The 16289-nt window shown below is 37.1% G+C and overlaps 1 protein-coding gene across 1 annotated transcript in view; it reads left to right on the forward strand.

Moving 5' to 3' along the window:
* HNF4G (hepatocyte nuclear factor 4 gamma) overlaps positions 1 to 16289 on the forward strand; it is a 134940-nt gene that overhangs the window by 38087 nt on the left and 80564 nt on the right. Inside the window, 1 exon segment of the mRNA NM_001359925.1 lies at positions 12667 to 12720. The gene's annotated coding sequence lies outside the window, so the exon portion shown is untranslated.

The following is a 16289-nucleotide window of genomic DNA, read 5'->3' on the forward strand; positions in this document are numbered from 1 at the left end:
TTTTATTTTCCTAATAATTTTTTGGTATTTGAAGCTATTATGACTCAATAAAATATGAATGTAAAAATTCTGATTATATTAAAATGTATAACTTTAAGGAACAGTAATGATTTTTTTATCTTAAAATTATGAAACAAGCTGTAGTAATTATATTCAAAATACAACAATATAAAATATTACATATTTTTAATTTTTACCATTATTTTTTTGTAGCCACTTACAATGACTACATTCATTTGATGTTCATTCAACAAATGTTTATCTATGTATATGCCTATCTGTCATCTATCTGCCTACCCATCTGCCTATCATTCACATACTTCTAGGCAGGGTGGCATTATAAATAGATACATAATTCCTGTTCTTTAATGAGAAGGAGCTTCATAGTATTGGGTTGGCCAAAAAGTTAGTTTGTGTTTTTCTGAAAAACCAGAGTGAACATTTTAGCCAGCCCAATAGCTCTGTGAATAACATAAAATTGAATAGAATGTAGGCTGCTGCTACTGCTGCTGCTGCTGCTAAGTCGCTTCAGTCGTGTCTGACTCTGTGTGACCGCATAGATGGTAGCCCAACAGGCTCCCCTGTCCCTGGGATTCTCCAGGCAAGAACACTGGAGTGGGTTGCCATTTCCTTCTCCAATGCAGGAAAATGAAAAGTGAAAGTGAAGTCGCTCAGTCGTGTCCGACTCTTAGCGACCCCATGGACTGCAGCCTACCAGGCTCCTCTGTCCATGGGTTTTCCAGGCAAGAGTACTGGAGTGGGGTGCCATCGCCTTCTCCAAGAATGTAGGCTAAATAGTATCAAATGTGTCTTGTAGCAGTATGTATGTGACTGCATCCCTCACTAGTATAATATTCATGAGTGTCATGAGTTCTTAGGAAGGAGAGATCACTGCAGCCTGTCAAGAATTTAAGACCTAATTTATGTGCAAAATTTTAAACTTGTGTCTGAATTTTCCTCATTATGTAGAAAATTCTAATTTCCCTGCACTAAACAAATAAACAATATAAAATATGATCAGGAAATCAACGGGAGTGTGAAAAAATAGCTGCTTTGTTGGGATTCTGGATAATAAAATATTTATTCTAGTCTTTACTTCATAATGTTGCTTATGTAGTAGTGTTTATAAATGAACTGTGTACTTTGGCTTCATATTAGCAAAGAAAAATAAACTCTGCTGTGTCCTTGTTTAAAAATCAAGTAACTAATTCATGTATATCTTCATTCAGGAAATGTTTGTTCATTTATACATTTAATCATATGCTGTTTATTCATAACCTCCTGTCTTAGCCTCCTGGCTGCTCTAACAAATTATTGTAGACTGGGTGACTGAACAATGAACGTTTATTTCTCACAGTTCTGGAGGCTGAAAGTCCAGCATATGGCAACCCTCTTCAGGGTTGCAGACAACTGACTTCTTGCTGTATCCTTACATGGCAGAAAGACAACTAGCCAGTTTTCTGGCCTCTTCTTAGAAGGACACTAATCCCATTCATAAATATTACACTTTCATGACCTAATAACTTCCAAAAGATTTTGCCTGTCAATACCATTATATGGAGATTATGGTTTCAACATCTGAATTTCAGGAGCATGAACATTCAGTCTATAACACCTCCTATCCATTGGAGTGATCCAGATACTGATGGTGAGATTGACTGGCACTTGTCTTCAGAGTGCTAGCAGTCTAGAGTAAGTTCCCCATCTCTAAATTAGTAAATGTGTGTGTGTGTGTGTGTTTACATGTATATGGCCGCATAAGTGTATGAAACTCTGTAACTATTTATTGAGCACCTATTGGCTTCATACAGGATACAGGGACTTTTCTGTTTGGTGATGTATGAAATTCATCCTCACATTCTAGATAAGAAACACCCAAAGCAGAAATTTTTTTAGAGCTGCAGCAAAATAACCATGTAAGATCTGAAAGATCTTTTGGTCAATATCAATAATGGTTCTCTAAAGAGTTGTTTTACAGATGACATAGGTGGTGTCTTGCAACTAAAAAGCCATATGCTATGAAAAATTGGGGGAATTTTGTAATAATTTTTCCTTAGTCATATTTTGTACTTTTTAGAGTGATCATGATTTTCAGTGAGAATTCACCTCTTTGTGAGGTCTCCTGGATACTAATTAACTTGTGCCTTGTTATGATCCTGTACACGGAAAGGTTAAATCAATACATTGCATCTGAGAAAAAAAAAATCTCTTTAAAAACACTGTGTTCCAATTCACAGGAACACTGTGAATTCCTGAAAATGACTGGTAACTAAGTGGTTTGAAAGAAGTTAATATAGTTCCCTACAGGCCTAGTTCATGAAGACAGTACCTAGCCTTATATTGGAAAATGAATGTGGTTTCAAATTTAGTCTATTTACGTGGGGAGATTGTGGTGATGGAAATGCTTATTTCCTTTAATTCAGTTTACCACTTAATCTATAAATGCAAACCATGTTAAAGGATGCTTGAAAAAAAATAAACTTGAAAACCAGCCTTAACCTCCCAAACCAGCTGAAGTCGCTCAAAAGACAATAAGGGCAAAATTTCATTATATAGCCTTCAAGTGGGTTTTTAAAAACCCCATAGCCTTTCCAAGTAAAGTGATGAATGTTGTTCTGATTCTAATTGACAAGTGTTATATATAAAAGAGTTCTTACCTTCATTCTTATCAAAACTGTGGGGATTTCCAATGATAGGACAATATTGTGTGGGTGGAAACTTCTCAGAAGAATAGAGAACTTATCAGTATTTACTTAGGTTCTATTACATTCAGAGCCATAAAAACAACTACACTCATAAATTTATAGCCAGTCAAGGATATTGCCTCTTCCCCAAAGAGGCTGGATATTAAAGGAGTAGACTGAATGAGCTCAAATCATGAAGTGGTTTCAATATTGGAGGAGTTTTCCCTCTTCATATTTCAACTTGTAGACAATATGTTATGAAGACTCACTAGCTAGCTAACTTTGGGGGTTTGGAAGCAAAAAGCAATCAACTATTTTTTTCTTAAAAATTTACTTTTTTCTTCTACAATTAGTACTTAATACTAATATTTTAATGAACTCTAACTGTAGACTAATGGTCACCAAACTTGCTTGAATACGTGTCTTTTATAAATTCACCTTTGCAGATAAAGAAGCCAGAGGTTTATAGAGGTTAGGAATCTTGCTCAAAATCACATAGCAGAGAAAAGGCTTAAGCCCAGATCTTTTCTGATTCTGGAGCAGATTCTGTATTAGCTTCTTAATTCTATTGTAACAAGTTAACACAATCTGAGTGGCTTGAAATAGCACAGGTTTATTATTTTACAGCTCTGGAGGTCAGAAGTCCCATGAGGGGCTAAACCAGATTTGAGGTGTCAGTAAGGCTGCATTCCTCTGGAGGCTCTAGGGGAGAACACATTCTCATGCCTTTTTCTGCTTCTACGGCCCTCCTCCATTCCTTGGCTCATGGTCCCTTCTTCCATCTTCAAAACCAACAACCCCATAACTCTAACCTTTATTCCTGTCATTACATCTTCTTTTTGGACTCTCTTGTCTCCCTGTCCCATGTTTTAATAACTCTTGGAATATTACTCTGGCATTAAAAAGATGAAATAATGCCATTTGAAGCAAAATGGATGCACATAGAGAATGTCATGGTGAATGAAGTCAGACAGAACAGAAATACCATATGATACCCCTTATATGTGGAATCTAAAAAGAAATGATACAAATACACTTATTTATGAAATAGAAGCAGACTCAGAGAACAAACTTATGGTTGCTGGGGGAAGAATAGGGAGAAGGGATATTTAGGGAGTTTGGGATCGACATGTACACTCTGCTATATTTAGAATGGGTAACCAGCAAGGTCCTACCTATATAGGACAGGGAATTCTGCTCAGTGGTAGGTGGCAGCCTGGATGGGAGGGGAGTTTGGGGGAGAATGGATACATGTATGGCTGAGTCACTTTGTTGTCCACCTGAAACAACACTGTTAACTGGCTATATTCCAATATAAAATAAAGACTTTTTAAAAAAGAACTCTTATAACTACATTAGGCCCACCCAGATTATCTAGGATAATCTCCTTATTTAAAGATTCCTCATCATTTCTGCTTCACAAGGGCTTCCCTGGTGGTTCAGATGGTAAAGAATCTCCTGCAGTGCAGGAAACTTGGGTTCAGTCCCTGGGTTGAAAGATCTCCTGGAGGAGGGCATGGCAAACATTCCAGTATTCTTACCTGGGAAATTCCATGGACAGAGGAGCCTGGCAGGCTAAAGTCCATGGGGTCACACAGAATTGGGCACGACTGAGAAACTAAGGCACATCACATCTGCAGTCACTGTGCCATATAAGGTAATATAATCATAGCTTCCAGGGATTAGAGTGTCTTCAAAAGGTCATTATCTTGCCTACCATGGAAGCTAAAGTAAATCTAGATAAATGTACTGCAGTACATTAATTTTAAAAAGTAATTTTTAAATTTAAAAAGTAATTAATTTTAAAATGAATACTTTGATATTATAACTTCAGTTCAGTTCAGTTCAATTCAGTTCAGTTGCTCAGTCGGGTCCAACTCCCTGAGACCCTATGAATCGCAGCACACCAGGCCTCCCTGTCCATCACCAACTCCCGGAGTTCACTCAGACTCACGTCCATGGAGTCAGTGATGCCATCCAGCCATCTCATCCTCTGTCGTCCCCTTCTCCTCCTGCCCCCAACCCCTCCCAGCATCACAGTCTTTTCCAATGAGTCAACTCTTCACATGAGGTGGCCAAAGTACTGGAGTTTCAGCTTTAGCATCATTCCTTCCAAAGAAATCCCAGGGCTGATCTCCTTCAGAATGGACTGGTTGAATCTCCTTGCAGTCCAGGGGGCTCTCAAGAGTCTTCTCCAACACCATAGTTCAAAAGCATCAATTCTTCGGCGCTCAGTTTTCTTCACAGTCCAACTCTCATATCCATGCATGACCACAGGAAAAACCATAGCCTTGACTAGACTGGACCTTTGTTGGCAAAGTAATGTCTCTGCTTTTGAATATGCTATTCAGGTTGGTCATAACTTTCCTTCCAAGGAGAAAGTGTCTTTTAATTTCATGGCTGCAGTCACCATCTGCAGTGATTTTGGAGCCCCAAAATCAGTCTGACACTGTTTCCACTGTTTCCCCATCTATTTCCCATGAAGTGATGGGACTGGATGCCATGATCTTCGTTTTCTGAATGTTGAGCTTTAAGCCAACTTTTTCAGTCTCCTCTTTCACTTTCATCAAGAGGCTTTTGAGTTCCTCTTCACTTTCTGCCATAAGGATGGTGTCATCTGCATATCTGAGGTTATTGATATTTCTCCCGGCAATCTTGATTCCAGCTTATGCTTCTTCCAGTCCAGCGTTTCTCATGATGTACTCTGCATATAAGTTAAATAAGCAGGGTGACAATATACAGTTTGACGTACTCCTTTTGCTATTTGGAACCAGTCTGTTGTTCCATGTAGTCCCAAATAATAATCAGCAAGATTAATGATCACTAAAATGATGATAGTATATAATATGTATATATTATGTACTATGTACTATGAATATAGTATATAATATGTATATATTATGTACTATGTACTATGAATATAGTATATAATATGTATATAATGAAGTGGTTTATTTCAGAAAAATTCCTGTTCCATCATTGACTACCTTACAACCTGAGACAAATCTCTTAGTACCATTTCTTTGGAATTGTATGGTGGTAAATTAGCTGACTCATTGGAAAAGACCCTGATGCTGAGAGGGATTGGGGGCAGGAGGAGAAGGGGACGACAGAGGATGAGATGGCTGGATGGCATCAGTGACTCGATGTATGTGAGTCTGAGTGAACTCCGGGAGTTGGTGATGGACAGGGAGGCCTGGCGTGCTGCGATTCATGGGGTCGCAAAGAGTCGGACACGACTGAGCAACTGAACTGAACTGAACTGAAATTATACCAAAGTTTATCCTTATAACAACTGGTGTGGGTGTGTGTGTTAGTCTCTCAGTCGTGTCTGACTCTTTGTGATCCCATAGGGCTGTAGCCTGCCAGGCTCCTTTGTCCATGGATTTCTGCAGGCAAGAATACTGGAGTGGGTTGCCATTTCCTTCTCCAGGGGATCTTCCCTACCCTGGGATGGAACCAGGTCTCCTGCATTGCAGGCAGACTCTTTACCATCTGAGCCACCAGAGAAGCCCTTATAACAACTGAAAGCCTATTTAAACAGTTAGCTGGTAGATGGTCTACAAATAATTTGCTGCTGCTCGATATTCTCTCTCTCTCTTTTTTTTAGTATTGAAGCCTGCTTTGTTTTTTTACTATAATATTAAATTTGGGCATTTTGAATTAATTCATTAACCTGATGATAGCTTTATCTCATCCCATTTTAGGTACTTAGCTTTTTAAGATGAAGTTTTCTTATTGTTTGTTATTGTAAGTGTATAGCTAGTAGTTTCAGAGGAAAATGTGTCAGTCTTTTAAAAATATTTTATTAAGATAAATCACAATCTCATGTTTTAGGAGAGTTATAAGGCAAGTACTGTTTTTGCCTTATCATTCCCTCACTCTAATCATGTTCTCAGAGGTTAATTCCTACCTGTGGATTTTAAGTTGTTTTCCTCTGGACTGCTACTCCGCAATTCTTGATCACATGACCATCAACTTTGAACTGATATTCTTGACTTCTGATGTGAAACTTGAGGATCTGTCTCACTTCGCTTATCCCACCTTTCTTTGTCCTTCCTCTCAATATTTGACATTTATATTTTTGGTTTTGTTTTTCTATCAATTAATTTATAACTCAAAATAATGTAGGTAAACGTTTATTTCTTTTTTTTTCCCAACAAATCTATACTGTTCACTTTCTACCCAGCTCTCCACTTCTCCTTCCCCCTCAGGCTAATGTTTTTAGTCAGCTTGACTTTTATATTGTCAAGGTGTTTATATTTATATTCTTTCTATGACTGTCTTTTTTTAAAAAACATGTTGACTAAATGATGGAAATGTATAAATGTGTAAACAGTGTTGAAAGTGAAAGTTGATCAGTCCTGTCTTTCTGGGTTTCTCTGATAGCTCAGTTGGTACACCCCGATTCCATTCCTGGATGGGGAAGATCTGCTGGAGAAGGGATAGGGTACCCACTCCAGTATTCTTGGGCTTCCCTGACTCTTTGCAACCCTGGGATTCTTCAGGCAGAATACTGGAGTGGCTAGCCTTTCCCTTCTCCAGGGGATCTTCCCAACCCAGGGATTGAACCCAGGCCTCCTGCATTGCAGGTGGATTCTTTACCAGCTGAGCCACAAGGGAAGCCCGAAATACTGGAGTGGTAGCCTATCCCTTCTCTAATGATCTTCCCCACCCAGGAATCAAATTGGGGTCTTCTGCTTTGCAGGTGGATTCTTTACCAACTGAGCTATCAGGGAAGCCCTTTAAACAGTGTTGGCACTCCATAAACATTGTGTAACACCAAGTCACAACTGGTGTGCTGTGTTCTTAGATAGAGGCCAGTGCCAGGAAGCCCAGGACACACTTGGAAAAAAGTTCACCGTGTCCACATAGACTCTCTTTTCTGTCTATTTTTTAAGTCCATTGCTTGACATCATTCCAAATTTACATTTGCTTTATATCTGGGCCTTAACTTTTCCCTACAGGTTTATTTTTAATCCTGAATTGTGTTTTGTTTTGCTTAATTTGCTGTTGCTGCTGCTGTTAAGTCGCTTCAGTCGTGTCTGACTCTGTGCGACCCCATAGACGGCAGCTCACCAGGCTCCCCAGTCCCTGGGATTCTCCAGGCAAGAACACTGGAGTGGGTTGCCATTTCCTTCTCCAATTTTGTTACCTTATCCTTATTTCATTTTTCCCCTTAAAGTCTCAGAGGTTTTTTTTTCCCCCCTGAAAATTTCCCATGTGAAGCTCTACATGTTTTTCTATCAGTCTCAGAATGCAATAGCCCAAAATTTCAAAAGGATATGGATGTGGGCCTTTTCTCACTCATGGCATTTGAATCCCCATAGGCCTGTTGAATTTTGAAACTTATTGTCTTGTTTTAATCTGGGGATATTTTCTAGTTTTTTCTTTAATGATTTCTTTTTTCCCATTTCTTTGTTTTTATTTTCTCATTCTCATCTCTATTAGTTGGATGTCCTAGATTAGTTTTCATCTCCTGTCTTTTATTCCTTTTCCACTTTTAATCTTTGCATAAAAAATATTTTGTTGCTTACTTTTTAGTCTTCAGGTGCATTTTATGTTTTGGTTATTGTATGTTTAATCTTTAAGGTCTCTTTCTAGTTCTGTAATTATTTATATTTTTAAATTTATATTAATTTTTAAACTATAAAAATACTATTTATGCATAAAATCAAATAAGATATTGTCTTCAAGACTGTCTTAGCTAATCTTATTCTTTTCAATACTGTATACTTAGAATGAACTTAAAAATACTTAGAATGACCTTATTAATATTCACAAAAATATCATGCTTGCATTTTCATTGTAAATGTTATAATTTTGTTGATTAATTTGCAAAGAGGTGAAAGCCCTGATTTTTGAATAATCTTATTCATGAACATGACGTATACCTTTATCTGCTGGTATTATCTTCAAACTTTCGGGGTTTTCTGCATGGGATTGTTTCACATAATATATATCTTAACAGGTATATTATGATTTTACATGTGTGTTAGTCACTTCGTCATATCCAAACTACATTTTGGACTGTAGCCCACCAGGCTCCTCCTTCCATGGGATTTTCCAGGCAAAAATTCTAGAGTAGGTTGCCATTCCCTTCTCCAGGGGATCTTCCTGATCCAGGGATTGAATCCAGGTCTCCTACATTGGAGGCAGTGTCTTTACCAAAATATTAAGGGGAGAAAAAAAAAAAAACCTTCATTTTCTTTACGTGGAGGTAAAGGAAAAGCTGTACTAATCAGCTATTATTACAGTACAAAATCAGAAAATGCTCAGTGACTTATTCTTGTTTTATATATTTTTACACTCCCGGGGGTGTAAAGTGGCTGATCTAGGCAAGGCTCCCTTGGGTTAAGTCTACACTTCGGGCTTCTGGTTAGGTTTCAGGCCTGAGGTCCAGGCTGAAGGAGCAGTAGAAGAGTGGCATGTTTTCTTTTTGTGGAAGATCATAGGTGCAAGAGAGAGCAAGCCAAGCCATGCCATCAGTTAAAGTTTCTGTTACACTATGTCCACTAACATTCTATTAGTCAAAGCAATTGTATGGCCAAGTCCAACATGAGTGGGGTGAGGAAGTATATCTCCCCCACAGTGGGAGGCACTGTAAAATTAAACAGCACAGGGTGTAAGATCCTAGTGTAAGAAACCGAATAATTGGGACAATAATCCAATTTATATCAGGAGGCAAGTATATGAATAGAAATACAAGTATTCTTGATGCATATGCCTTTTTGTTTGTTTGTTTTGCTGTTATCAGAAACTTAACAAGAATTTTTAAAGAGTTTCACTTACAAGATTAAAAGTGTTACTTATTTTCTTTTGTTGTTTAGTAACTAAATCGTTTCCGACTCTTTTGTAAACCCTGTGGACTGTAGCCCGCCAGTGTTCTCTGACCGTGTAATTTTCCAGGCAAGAATACTGGAATGGGTTGCCATTTCCTTATCCAGGGTATCTTTCCAACCCAGAGACTGAACCCGTGTCTCCTGCCTTGGCAGGTGGATTCTTTACTGCTGAGCCACCAGGGAAGCCCTTAGTTAGTCACTTTACCTTAGTAGTGGTGAAAATTAAATGGGAAAGGTCTTCAGACTGCCTCATGAATATAAGATCTGTGTTTCAAATTGTCCAGCCAATATTCTTCAGAGACCTTATCCTCAGTATGCGCTATTATTTCATCAGTTCTTCACTTATATCAATTATGTTGCTCTTTAATTTCCCATCACCAGATCTCTCTGTGATCTTCAAGTTTTTCTTCTTTAGCATCCCTGGTGAACAGATCCTGTTGGTTCCAACTCAGTGCACCTTTCAAATCCCCTCACTCCATTTTTACTCCATTCGAAGTTTTCATCTTTAATCAAGAGTTTTTCCTCACAGATGTTTGGTGCCCAAAGCACCTTACAGAAAAGAATCTGGGAGTGTCCCACATTTGGAGGCCTCAACTGCTAGGACCCTGGCTCTGCATTGACCGAAATCTGAAGGTTTCTAGGATAGCATCTGCATACATACAGCTCTTTAGAATTTGATCTCTTACCTGGGGAACCTCCAGCTTCCACCTCCTCTCTATCTGCCACTCAAACTATGTGGAATACTGACTTCTAAACCTTCTGGATGATTCTCTCATGTCCTTGACCATCATCTACTGTCTCCTCTACTTAGTAAACCCCAATTCACCTTCCAGAACCAGTTTATATGTCACTTCTGCCCTCAGGCTTTGCCTGACTCACAGTCACGGGTCTTCTGGGCTTTTCATAGCATTCTACCCAAATATCCATTAAATAATTTCTTTCTTGGATTCTTTACTTTAGATTATAAAAGTATTAAGAAAAAAGACTCTATAAAAATAAAGTGACATATAAAATGTAAAGAAAAAAATAAAGTCTGTAACAATCACCATTCTCTGCTTAAGAAAATACAGTTAACATTTTGGTACTGTGTTTGTTTTTAAAGATTGGTTTACTTAACTATATGGCATAGGCATTTTTTCAATTATATTCTATTTTAAAAATTAATTTAGCTCTTTCTCTCTTACCCTGAATTGTTCATTCCTCCAAAGAGCATCTATTCTCAGTTTCCACCGTATTTCCCATGAACAATGCAATGTCTGGCAAGTAGGAAGTATTTAGTTCATAGTTTTCTGAATGTCAAATGAAATGGGAATATATTTCTAAGTACAAATAATTCAATGAAATAAAGAAGTGTAACTGTAGTCAGTGATAAATTACAAAGGCAGTAATGTTTTACTAATGTCACAGCATCATGTTATATGTTAAATATGATTTTTGGAATGCTGGCAACTCGACAAGCCAGTAGGTATGCTGTGATTCTGTGCTAATTGTATTTTCCTGTTTTGACCTTTGGAAATTGTTTGCTGTAAGGAATCAAGTCACACAAGGCTTTAAATATTGATCAAATAATACTGCAGCTTTAGTACTGGTAGATGAGACAAGGGGTTAAATCATTCTAGTCCTCTTTTTTTTTTTTTTTCTCTTTTAAAGACATGTAGCGTCTTTGTCTGATCTCCTTATGGTCCTTGTCACAACTGTATGGCTTTTAATCACTCATACATTCAGTGAGTTACTGCGCTGCTGGAACCTTAATAATGTTCTAGTTTGTTTGGATGATCTTCCTGATAAAGTCCTGACAGTCTCTCAGTATAATGGGAAGACAATCAAAATAAAAAATGCTCTAAGAGTTCAGGTAGTAGAGCATGCTATTATTTTTCACATGGTGCAAGGATATTAAAATACTGACTTTCATGCTTTGATTGAGTTTGTGATGAAATCCAAGAAAAATTGAAAATTTGAATTATTCTACTGCCAGTATGGACTGTATATCATGAACAGAAGGCAAGCATAGGTAACCAATTCTTGTAGCATAATCTCGAGAGTGTCAGATTGTCCCTCTTTTATATGAGTTTCTATTGTATGTCTAAGTAATTAATTCATTACATAGCTCTTATATATATTTGCAATTACCACATGGAGTTTTACCAACATATAAAATGTCATCTTTAATGCACATTGTACGAATAGCTAATAAAGATGACACATTGATACAGTGATTCAGATTTTTCAAGGTGCTTTCCATTAAATTATCTGATTCACTAGCCATCTTAAGAAAGCAGTGGAATTGTAATTCTCCACCTGTCCCATCCTTTCTGCCTCCTTCCCTCTTATTGTTTCCCTATTTCTGTTTCTTTTAAAGGAGGCAATTTGGTGTATGGAAAGAGCACGGAATATGAATTCAGCTATTTCATTCCATCTTCGCCCCTGTTGAATTCAGTTTTAAGCAGATCACTTTCATTCCTCTGAAGCATGATTTCCTAATTGGCAAAATAAGGATAATGCTGAAGTATATTCCTCAAAGTTGTGAGGATCCAGTCAGATGAAATCTAAAGAAAGTTTTTAAAACACTTAAAAAACAAATGTAATATCTGTGTTAGCTTCCTTTAAGGGAAACTTGAAATGATGGAAGAAGAATAGGTTCTGGCCTCACTGTTTCTATATTAGGTACCTGATCAAGTTTTCTGACCTTTCTGAACTTCATTTTCCTTGTATGCAAAAGGGGCCTAATAAATCCCTACCTTGTGAAATTGTTGAATAGAAAAAAATAAGGTAGCATTTATGCCAATCCTAACATAGTTCCTGAAACATAGTAGTTCACCCTCTGTTAAAACTATTTTCTCTTCTTTCCTCTCTCCCTCCTGCAGTCCCTCTTTTCTTCCTACCTTATTCTTCCTTGAACTATGGACAAGATGAGCACATGATTGCAAAATCTTGGGGTTTAGCAAACTGACTTTTCTTTTAAAGCATTAAGACTCTTTTTAAAACAAAATTGTAAGCTCTACTTGAGGCAGGAGACAGGGATCCTCTCTTCTGAGTAAAGACCCTTTATTGTCACACTTTGGAATCTCCACTGAGTCCTGGAGATTTTGTGCAGTAAAATTTGAAAACTGCTTATGTGGCTCCACCCTCTCATTTTACAGATGAGAAAACTGCATTTGAGAGAAGTTGAGTGACTGGCCTGAACTTGCAGATTGGTAAGTGATGAGCTAAGGATTGCACTCAGTGGTTTTTTTGCCCTTACTGTATTGTGATGCCCTTACCTTGTGATGGTCCAGAAGGCAATATTCATAATTAAAATTCTTCTCTTGGAGGATATCACTGTCTACTTGTGGAGATGGAATTTAGAAATAAAAGATGAGGAAATATAAAGGCACATGATATAGCTGTGAAATGGTTAGAATAGATAATACTTTGTTATCCTTTGAGGGTGGACATGGCCAACTCCCTGAGGTGGGGTGAGGGGGGCTTGTTTGAAAGTCATTGTCATTTTGTTTCCAGTGCATACAGAAATGCCTGACTTCCAACTGGGATTACTACTTGTCTTCTTGAATGGAATGAATGAATGGCTTAATGAAGTATACAACTGAATCAAATCTAGAAAAAGAGAAAAGATTTAGATGATCTAGACCAGGGTGTTTAAACAGTGGGTTGCACTTCATTACTGGGTGATGAAATAAGTTTAATGGATCATGATTTACCTATACAAAGTTACAGAGTGTCATTATGTCCTGAAAATTGTGTAGATTTATGTGATACTGATATAAAGTACATGTGTATAATTTTGTGGATACTTGGTCACAACTTAAAATGTATGTCTCACTGTAGATCATAGTTAAAGATGTTTGAAAGATACTGTCTTACACAAAAGGGATGGTAAAGTTTGAGGAAGATACGTGAATGCTTTATAGAATTTTAATGGTTTTGCTAAACAGAAGTGTTAAGAATAGTTAATCATGATAAAGCTTATTTAGGGGAAGAAACATACACCTGGTTCTTTCAGTTCAGTTCAGTTCAGTTGCTCAGTTGTGTCTGATTCTTTGCGACCCCATGGACTGCAGCACACCAGGCTTCCCTGTCCATCACCAATCACTGGAGCTTTGCTCAAATTCATATCCATCGAGTCAGTGATGTCATCCAACTATCTGATCCTCTGTCGTCCCCTTCTCCTTCTGCCTTCAATCTTCCCCAGGATCAGGGCTTTTTCCATGGAGTCAGTTCCTTGCATCGGGTGGCCAAAGTATTAGAGTTTCAGCTTCAGCATCAGTCCTTCCAGTGAATATTCAGGGTTGAGGGCTGATCTCCTTTAGGGTTGACTGGTTTGAGCTCCTTGTAGTCCAAGGGACTCTCAAGAGTTTTCTCCAACATGATCAGTTCAAAAGCATCAATTCCTGGATCTTTAGCTATTGAAAAATCATTAAGAATCTTCTGTCCTCCACTGTCTCAACATTAAGAAGATTTTACCAAACTATACATTAGAAAGATTAATCTATCAGATAAGAATAAATTGAATTGCAATTGGGAAGACCAGATTGAGGACTGTGTAAAAAAGTCAGCACAGGCTAAGGAAATTGTGGCACAACTGTAAAGGAAAAGTTTCTTGGCATGACTAGGGTGGAAAGAGGTTAAAAACGAGTGAGTGGGTGATGATTAAATGGAACCCAAATAGTAAATAATTTCTTAGAACCTCTGTCTGAGGAAAAAAAAATATTAAGGACAAAAAGGTAGGATAATAGAGTTACAAAGTTTTTGTTAAGGTAGGGAGGAGATGAAAATCTTTGTGGTCAACTAGGGTGAGTCAACAGAGAAGGCTTCTAGATATAAATTAGAAATGAATCCAAAGAAGAACCAAAATTCTAGTGAAAGAGATTACCTGTGAAGGAAGATAATTCTTTTTTTCTGAAATCTAATGATTAAGACCAGAAGGGATGGGAGCAGTTACTGCTTGTGGATAAGAGAAACTTGAAGAAAGACAGTCAATAAACATTGCTTTTTATGAGTTGAAGATTAGCCAGGGAAAACAGTTTAAATCACGATGTGGCATTAGCCTATTAATTTTGTGTTACTAAAAAGAGACATCTTTTAAGTGTGTAAAGATATTTAATTTTCTTTGTAAGAAGCATGTCCTGATTCATCCTCAACTTGTCTTAAACTCTTCTGTTACTTGAGAAATTATAATTATATATACCATGCTGTGTGTCAGGAAGGTAGAAAGAAGACTGAGTTATCGTATGAAAATCTTGAATTTCATGTCCTGAAAACCTAGTTAAAAGAACTTGATAATGTTGAAACAAGTTCAGGTACTAGAAATGTAAGGCGTCAAAGTGTGTTCACCTAAGATGAACCTTTCTTTTTCATGTGGGTTTATCTGCCATTCAGAGTCAATTCAGAGGTCAAGAATTATACATTATGATTTAAATAGCATCCATTTAAAAATTAAATCCATAAAATTAAACAAATAAAATCCATAAAAATTAAACCATTTATTTTTAAAAGAAAACTAAACAACATCCCTTTGTTGTTTATGAAAAAAAGCTATGATGTATTTATAGATGTCCCATGAAGATGTGTGTATGTGAGTTTACACAATTAAGAGAAAGAGAGACATGAGCATAAGCATGTTTGTGTGTGCATTTGTGTGTGTGTGTATATATAATGAAACTGTCTCTAGGCATGGTCAGGTACAAAGGTCCATCATTTAAGTCTCAGAACTAAATAAACATATGAGATTATGATTATTTTATTGAGCTTTCATATTTTATGACCCACTAATGGCTCATGGATCAGTTATATTGATGAGCACTGGAAGCCTACAGCTTCAATGAGGTTTTTTATTTATTCATTTATTGTTTTTATTGTAAAGTGCCAAGAAGGTAATACCCAGTTCCCAGTCTTATTTTTCATTTACAATAAACTGTAGACTAGAAACTAAAATATGTGTTAAGCATATATAGCTGGTGCTTTGTGTGCGACTTTCTAATTTACTTTTAGTTTCTAATGCAAATTTTTCAGCTTCTGAGTTTGAGTATATATCTTACTATCAACATCAATATTGGGCTTATGGATTTTTTACACTTGTTAGGCTGAACTCATTGGCAAAATTAACCTGGTTATGTGTTTTAGGATTTGTGAGAAGATAACATATTGAAGCATAATTTTTTAAATTTGTCTTTGCTGTTTTATATATACTGTAATTTATTCATGTCATAATTTATCAAGAATTCAGATAGTAGGAATTCCTTTCTGTGTGACCCTCTATGGAAACTTGTAGGCAGCTTGCTCCCCCCAAAAGAGGGCATGATTGGGGCTATACACCCCTGATTATTCTTCCCAAATTTGCCTACCAGTTAAGTCCCTTCACCTCTTCTCCTGGCCTGCGATAAAGAGACAAATTCAGTTTCACAGAAACATAATGGGCGAGGAGTAAGTGACCCCCACCAAAGTGTTAATACATAACACAAGTGGCATGTCACAAGTAACACGACTGAGCAACTAACACTTTAACCTTTTTCACCAAAGTATTAATATTTCTAATATTCATGAGCTGATTTAGTTTGAAAACTAAACATAAAAGTTTTATTTAATGTAGTGCTTGATGATTTGACCTATCTATTTCAAAATGAAATTAAAGACTTTGTATTTAGCTATAAAGTTAATTGCTGCTGCTGCTGCTGCTGCTAAGTCACGTTAGTTGTGTCTGACTCTGTGCGCCCCTCCTCAAATCTACTGGCTTTATCAACACCTTGTCAGTTTTGCTGATAACACC

This window comes from Bos taurus, chromosome 14 (genome assembly GCF_002263795.3).
Source record: "Bos taurus isolate L1 Dominette 01449 registration number 42190680 breed Hereford chromosome 14, ARS-UCD2.0, whole genome shotgun sequence".
Classification (NCBI taxonomy): Eukaryota; Metazoa; Chordata; class Mammalia; order Artiodactyla; family Bovidae; genus Bos; species Bos taurus.